We start from the raw sequence: 8,725 nt of genomic DNA on the forward strand, positions 1-8,725 counted from the left end.
TATCCATCCTCATTCGCACTCCCTTTAGCCGAGTGACGGGTATTAGATAGTCTGGACACCAACCCGACTAGAGCGTTCTCTCTTGTTTTTATTTTTGATTTTGGCAGGTCGGAAAAAATTCTGGAATTCAAAAATTACACAGGTCAACAAAATGGACTTTATTAAAAGGTGCAGGCCTATTGGCATTAAAATATGTTAATATAGACGTATATAAGCATATCTGCATACTTAGTTTTCGCGTTTAACGGGTGGTATTTGGGCAATCGCGGTTTGAAAAAAATAGCAACATTTAATGTTTTGATTTAATATATCTTCGAGTGTCTGTGCTCAAATAAATAAAACCTATACCAAAAAATTGCTTCCATCGTAATTTGATTTAATCAAAGCCTATGAGTCATTGAAGTAATTTGTTCACCTCTATTCCCAACCAACTTGATGCGGTGAACAGGCTTAAAAAATACAAGGAAAAATATGTGCCCTAAAATATTTTACAGGCATCTAGAGGCGGTCGTCAGTCGAAAGTTATGTTATCGTTCTTGACCCCTTCTTCCATGTTTTGGTGAAATTGGCGGCGGTGTCCGACTCTTCAGATCCTTGCTGATCGATAGACGTCTCCTTATCGAGGACAGTAGAAGAGGAAAACGGGATACATTGGGCTCCGCGGGCAGATGCCCGAAGCCCGTGGAGAAAATCCTCCTCCCTCGGAACTAGCGGCTACCGGCGGTATGCGACCTGATTCTGTCTTGAATATTCATCGTGCGCGACTGGTATTATTGCCGGCCGTATCTGAGAATCAGACTTCCTCTCCGTGGAGTTTTAGTTCTTCTTTATTCTGTAGCTAGAGCTTTTCTTTTTGCTTCCGGGTTCTTATTTTTGTACCTAAGTGTTTCCAACAGGTACTCATTTCCCTTTGCTCTAGCTAACTGACCCACTTCTTTCCTCTCCTCCCGCCATAACCGGCGCTCGTAACAAGGCTATTACGAGCTTAACTGAAGTTCACCCCCGTTCTCTGCTAGCAATACTGCTAGCATTTATTGCAATAGCAACTTAATTTTTGATAATTCAGACGTCTGTAAAATTCAAGTTAATATCCGAATAAAAACCCGCCCAACCTTAGCTGTTGCTAACGCCACACCGGCATACCCAAAATATGAATTTTTTATGGAAGGGAATATGAATTATATCTCGATAAAATGCTAAATATGTCGTAGCGAAGGCTCTGTAGTTTTGTACGCCCTTTGTTTTTGATCTGCCATTTGGTCATAAGCTTCTGAAACTTTACCAATCGAAAGCTTAGTTTTACAGCAACCCAAAAATAATATTCTTGCTTGGGGAAAACAAAATTTATTCGGCCCTGTTCTAGTTTTCACTTTTGAAAGATTCCACGGAATCGAATTTCTCAGACCTGTTCCAGGTCTCACTTCCGAAAGAAATGCAAGGATTCAAAAATCCCTCTTTGTTACTCTGCACTCAAAAAATTAATCGCCCTGAATTTAAAAAAATCGCCTATGGATTTGCATCACTGGCGATTTTTTCTTTAAAATAAAAAAATTTTATGCAGGTAAAAAAAATTTTCTTCAAATAAATCAAAATTTATTAAATTTAAGAAATTTTGCAGAAATATAGAAAAAATTGCCAGTAAAGCAAGTCCATAGACCATAGGAAACTTTCACCCAAGCATTTGACAGGCGGACCTAAAACCGCCAGCATGAAATCAAATTCACTTCCGAGTGAAAACTGGAACAGGCCAGATTATTTTTTAAATTATTTTTAAACATACCCCCAGAAAAAAAAGACCGAAAAAATCTAAGACCGTTTTGTTCTTTTATTTTTTTAAGACCATATTCTTATATTGGTACCATAGGGTATTGATTTAAGACCAGTAAGTTTAGATTTAAGTTAAACTTATGCACTCGCGCGTGACATGGTGCGATGGCCCAGTTGGTAAGGCGTCTGCCTCTGATGCGAGAGCACCCCGGTTCAAAAACCGGATAAGTCAAAGTAAGTAAAAAGTTTTTCAAATGTATTTCAATTAATATTTCCTTAATAACTTTAAGGACAACAAGAAAGGAAGTTAACTTCGGCCAGCCGAAGTTTATATAAATTAATCTCGTTGATGGGCGCGGCCTGAGGTGGTCCTCGACGGCCGCACTGTCTAGGGTGGTCTTCTTAGGGATGCCCGCTTGTAGGCGCGGGGGAAGCGGTCGCTTCTGGGAGCACCCGTTATGGCTGATTAGCGACCAGCAGCTAGTGGTTGCCTCGGGTAGCTGCGGGGGGATGCGTTAGCACCCACGCGTGGGGGTAGGCCGCTGGAAGCTGCTGCTTGTAATTGCCTCCTGTAAACGCGGGAGGAATTTGTTTACCGCTGGTCGCACCTGCTGATGCCCGTTTGGTAGTGCGGGGGAGGGGAGGGACTTAACTTGGTTCTCGTATGTGGAGATCGGGGATCCCTCGCTGCAGTCAGAGCCGGATGGCTACACCTTCACAATTGCTGATTATGTTGGGAGGTAACTGGCCCCTTCGCCTGCTGGCCTAGAGACTCAGTCAGTGCAAAATAATAAGAGATATTTAACGGAGGTTGCCGGAGTTTTGCAATGCTATAGAACTTGTGTTCTTTATTCGTACAAAGCTTGAAGCGAACTAAACTTAAAGTTGACAGAAAATGAAATTCATAGCGGGCACGCAAATATGCTGTATTTGCCGGCTATGCACGAGCATCCGACCAAATTTCCGCGTCAGCGTTTTTGGCCGCTGCTGGGCTTCGGACATTCGGTCATCGCCTCCGTCCGGTTAGCTACTTAGTCAACTTATACCCTTGCAGGTATGCCTACTTAAAATGTTGTATTTACATTGCCAAAAATCAAAACGACTACTTTCTACAAAGTTACAATGGTTTTTCTATTATTTTTTTGATTATTCCTAGGGGAGCCATAAGATATAGTGGTCCGATCCAGCTCGTTCCGACATATGTACTACCTGCAATAGATAAAAGACTTTTGGGAAAGTTTCATAGCGATAACTTTAAAACTGAGGGACTAATTCGCATAGAAACGTATAGACGGACAGACTGTATATTCTTGATCAGCATCGACGAGTCGATCTAGCCATGTCCGTCTGTCTGTTTCTACGCAAACTAGTCTCTCAGTTTTAAAGCTACCCTTCAGTTCCAGAAATCAGTTTTCACTCGTGAATCACCGGGTGAATCACTCGTGACATGTCATTTGTCCCTCGTGATCACTCGTGACTTTCCATAGAGACATTTGTTTGAGATGTCCTACCCCGTACCATAGTGACAGCTCAAATGACAATTTCTTCGAAGTCACCGGTGATATCACCAGTGCTTTATACAAATTTGTCATATGAGACGTCACCACCCTGTGACATGTCACGCATGATTTCACGAGTGACTTTTTCCAAAGTGTCATCATATATTTTTAATTCATTTATTTAATTTTATTTATTTCAATTTATGTATTTCATTTTACTCATTTGTATTTCTTATTTATTTTTTTTAATTGTGTTATTTAAATTATTGAAATTAATATTATTTCTAGATTTTTGTTTTACTAATTTATTTTTAATATTAACCAAGGCCTTTCTAAGGTACTTGTCCGGGTCTTCGGAATGGTGGGTCAACGCTCCTGAAAAAATTAAAAAAAAAGTATTAAAATTTGTATTTAATATTCCAATAATTGCTCACTGACCATTAAGCACCGCATATAGCCGTTTGAATGCTTTTAGAAATTTTTTGCCGCTGCTTCCGTCCAGATTGTAGTCAATAACCAGACTATGTGAAAAAATCAGCTTCAGGCATTTCGATAAATTATTATTTGTCTGTCTGTCTGTCTGTCTGTCTGTCTGTCTGTCTGTCTGTCTGTCTGTCTGTCTGTCTGTCTGTCTGTCTGTCTGTCTGTCTGTCTGTCTGTCTGTCTGTCTGTCTGTCTGTCTGTCTGTCTGTCTGCATGTCTGTCTGTCTGTCTGTCTGTCTGTCTGTCTGTCTGTCTGTCTGTCTGTCTGTCTGTCTGTCTGTCTGTCTGTCTGTCTGTCTGTCTGTCTGTCTGTCTGTCTGTCTGTCTGTCTGTCTGTCTGTCTGTCTGTCTGTCTGTCTGTCTGTCTGTCTGTCTGTCTGTCTGTCTGTCTGTCTGTCTGTCTGTCTGTCTGTCTGTCTGTCTGTCTGTCTGTCTGTCTGTCTGTCTGTCTGTCTGTCTGTCTGTCTGTCTGTCTGTCTGTCTGTCTGTCTGTCTGTCTGTCTGTCTGTCTGTCTGTCTGTCTGTCTGTCTGTCTGTCTGTCTGTCTGTCTGTCTGTCTGTCTGTCTGTCTGTCTGTCTGTCTGTCTGTCTGTCTGTCTGTCTGTCTGTCTGTCTGTCTGTCTGTCTGTCTGTCTGTCTGTCTGTCTGTCTGTCTGTCTGTCTGTCTGTCTGTCTGTCTGTCTGTCTGTCTGTCTGTCTGTCTGTCTGTCTGTCTGTCTGTCTGTCTGTCTGTCTGTCTGTCTGTCTGTCTGTCTGTCTGTCTGTCTGTCTGTCTGTCTGTCTGTCTGTCTGTCTGTCTGTCTGTCTGTCTGTCTGTCTGTCTGTCTGTCTGTCTGTCTGTCTGTCTGTCTGTCTGTCTGTCTGTCTGTCTGTCTGTCTGTCTGTCTGTCTGTCTGTCTGTCTGTCTGTCTGTCTGTCTGTCTGTCTGTCTGTCTGTCTGTCTGTCTGTCTGTCTGTCTGTCTGTCTGTCTGTCTGTCTGTCTGTCTGTCTGTCTGTCTGTCTGTCTGTCTGTCTGTCTGTCTGTCTGTCTGTCTGTCTGTCTGTCTGTCTGTCTGTCTGTCTGTCTGTCTGTCTGTCTGTCTGTCTGTCTGTCTGGCTGTCTGTCTGGCGGTCTGTCTGTCTGTCTGTCTGTCTGTCTGTCTGTCTGTCTGTCTGTCTGTCTGTCTGTCTGTCTGTCTGTCTGTCTTAAAAAGTTATACGCAATCAAAAAAATTGTATATATCCATCACCCTCGCACTTCCTTTAGCCGAGTGACGGGTATTAGATAGTCGGGACACGAACCCGACTATAGCGTTCTCTCTTGTTTCCCTTAAGAAAGTCGAAAGTTTGAAATAGGGTCACACGTTTACAAAAAGGGACAGAAAACTCTGTAGTTTTCGCGCACATTGCTTACTGTTTGGATCAACAACAACTGGCAACAATCCGATGCGTCTTCAAAAATTCGTCAATGCTGTTGCTTAATTTTTCTGACTCCTTCGACTTTCCGTGGTTCTTTGGTAGTAGCGAAATTCATTTTGGATTCCCTAAATTCCCTAAATATATACACACCCTCAGAATCTTGAGCTGTAACCTGACCACTAGTTGATGGAAAATCGTCCACAAAAGTGTCATCACATTGTAATGGCGATGGGCTTTCTGAATTTGACGGATGTTCATAAGGATTTTCTGCGAAATCCAAATCTCGATCTCCAACTTCAAATGAAGTTTTAAAAGTTCTTAGATTCAAATATACAATGATCGGCATAATTATTTTCACAGATTTGAATGTTAGCTGTACTCATATTTTGAACTTATAACATAAACTTTTGGCACCTATAGATAGCTTCAATTCCGTTAAAGTGACACAAAAATGTTCTTAGAAAATTTTGTAAAAGTCAAATTTTAAACTTTTTTCCTGGGGCTTAAAACAAAAATGTTTTAATGCAAAGTTTTTCCCCAAGCAAAATTAATAATAGTTGAAAAAAAAAAATATTTCAAAATATTTTTCCTTGTATTGTTTATGAAAAGACCATACAAGACATACATTGCTGTCTTTTGCTGCTTCTCCACAAAGGCAGTACATCTTGAGTTGGTAAGCGATTTAACCACAAACGCATTCCTGCGTTAAGCAGATTTCTGAGCCGCCGTACGTTGGCGCCTTGTGCCAAAAAAGTGCAATAAATCACTTTTTTGACTTTGTCCTATGTAACGATTAATATTTGTTCATTTATACCAACAAATACAAACTGCATTTATTAATATACCCTGGCGATGGTGGTAACTTTGAAAAGAGTGCGCATGCAACAAATAAATTTATCGTGGCTCTGGCTCGACGGCAAATGGTCGTGGTGGTCTGCTACTCTTTCCTAAAATCGCCTTTATTTATCCTTACTGGAAGATTGTGTTGCATGCCTAAATAATCAGCCAATAACAGTTGGAGAGAGACGAACAACAATCAAGAAATAGGAATTAGCTGATAGATAAGGGGAAAGGTAAAGAAAATCTAGAATAGAGTGTAGTAATGATTTTTTTTGTCTCCAAGTCGAATCCCTTAATGCCTGTTAACCTCCGATGGTATTGAGGTACAAATGACCCTCCCTTCCTGTGATCGCTCTTGTCAAAAGTCATTTAATTTACCGAGCGACCCCTTCGGCATTAGTGGGTTAAAAAGAGTAAGTTAGCCGTGTCGAATGATTGGACTTACAACATTATAAAAGTTAATTTAAAATCTAAAATATAAAAGATAGAATATCATGGGACAAAAATATAATATGATGAAAAGTAATGTTTTGAATACATGCAGATAAAACTCAGAATAAATTCCCTGCAGGAAAAATGCGAACTAGTCTGAAAAACAACTAGTTATAAAACTAATATAAAGCAACTAGATTTTTTCTGAATGCATTTGGACTACTCAGGGTCTAGAAAATTTGTGCTAGTCGATAAAATGATTAATACAAGACTAGTAAAAAATAAACTTGTCTCGGACTGGTACCTTTCTGACAAAAAAAACCTTACAAATATTTAACTGGTAGAACAAAGACATGTTAGGGTCTAGTTAAAAGGCAACTGGAATTTAACTAGTTGCAAATGAAACACATATGATCCAAAAATATAGCCTAGAGTGTAAATGTCTTGGGAAATTCAGCACTAAACAAATCAAACACTCGAGGTCCTCGGTTCAATCCCCAGTCTCTGTACATTTTTTTTGTTTTCTGTTTGCTAGGTGATGCTTTAGTTTTATTTTAAACTTAGTTTAATCTGTCCAACGCAATATATATGTGAAAAATCACTGTTTATGAATTATGTCATACTAAAATTCATAACCCTTGTTAGGGCATTACAAAATGTGATGCGTGTATGGTTCAATCAGTTAGTGTGTCTACAAATCCAAAGGTCCCGGGTTCAAGTCCTAGAAAGGGCGACTTGCCTCAAAAAAAGTAAGTTTGTTTTAATTCCATTTAATTATCATTTACTATATTTGATTACATAATAATTATCAGAAATTCTCTAAGGACCGCGCCTATTAATTGGATACTAAATTAGGAGAGCGTCAAGTTAGGCATCGTCAAGTACTAGTGAAATCCAATCACTTGATTGTTTAGAGATTAATTTTTAGTTTTTTCGTAAAAATATTTTTTTTAGTGTAGTTTAACAGCTGTAACCATAAATTGGTTAACAGTCATTAGTGCAAAACTAGTAGCAAATGGACTAGTTGTTTCCGACGACAAGCATATGAAAAATGGACCACTACGTTACAAGGAAATGGACATAACTTGAACTAGTTAACCTTCTTGACCCAACTAGTATTTTAATAGTCCAAAACTGATTCCGTTTCCTGCAGGGTTCGGATGCTTTTAAACATAAAACAACCCTGCAGGAAAAATGCGAACTAGTCTGAAAAACAACTAGTTATACAACTGATATAAAGCAACCGGAATTTGTCTAAATGCATTTGGACTACACAGGGTCTAAGAAATTTGTGCTAGTCGAAAAAATGATTAATACAAAACTAGTAAAAAAAAAAAACTCGGACTAGTACCTTTTTGACAAAAAAAACCTTACAAATATTTAACTGGTAGAACAAATACATGTTAGGGTCTAGTTAAAAGGCAACTGGAATTTAACTAGTTGCAAATGAAACACATATGATCCAAAAATATAGCCTAGAGTGTAAATGTCTTGGGAAATTTAGCACTAAACAAATCAAACACTCGAGGTCCTCGGTTCAATCCCCAGTCTCTGAACATTTTTTTTTGTTTTTTGTTTGCTAGGTGATGCTTTAGTTTTATTTAAAACTTTGTTTAATCTGTCCGAGGCAATATATATGTGAAAAATCGCTGTTTTTGAATTATGTCACACTAAAATTCATAAACCTTGTTAGGGCAATACAAAATGTGATGCGTGTATGGCTCAATCAGTTAGTGTGTCTACAAATCCAAAGGTCCCGGGTTCAAGTCCTAGAGAGGGCGACTTGCCTCAAAAAAAGTAAGTTTGTTTTAATTCCATTTAATTATCATTTACTGTATTTGATTACATAATAATTATCAGAAATTCTCTAAGGACCGCGCCTATTGATTGGATACTAAATTAGGAGAGCGTCAAGTTAGGCATCGTCAAGTACTAGTGAAATCCAATAACTTGATGGTTTAGAGATTAATTTTTAGTTTTTTCGTGCAAATATTTTTTTTAGTGTAGTTTAACAGCTGTAACCATAAATTGGTTAACAGTCACTAGTCACCAGTCACCAAAACTGATTCCGTTTCCTTCAGGGAAATGTAAACATAATCAAATTTTCAAGCAATTAATAAACAAACGAGCAGACAATCAGCAGGCCTCTGCCTGCCATTCCTCATAACACAATTGCGACATTACCTCATTAAATTGCAGCAACAAAAAACACAGAAATTTTGGCAAAATATAAAAGCAACGAAACTGAGTGATTTGAGCGCAAGCAAGGAATGGGTTCCTTATTCTTTAATTCATTTCCTTTTCT

Source organism: Drosophila takahashii, chromosome 2R (assembly GCF_030179915.1).
Source record: "Drosophila takahashii strain IR98-3 E-12201 chromosome 2R, DtakHiC1v2, whole genome shotgun sequence".
In the NCBI taxonomy this organism is placed as follows: domain Eukaryota; kingdom Metazoa; phylum Arthropoda; class Insecta; order Diptera; family Drosophilidae; genus Drosophila; species Drosophila takahashii.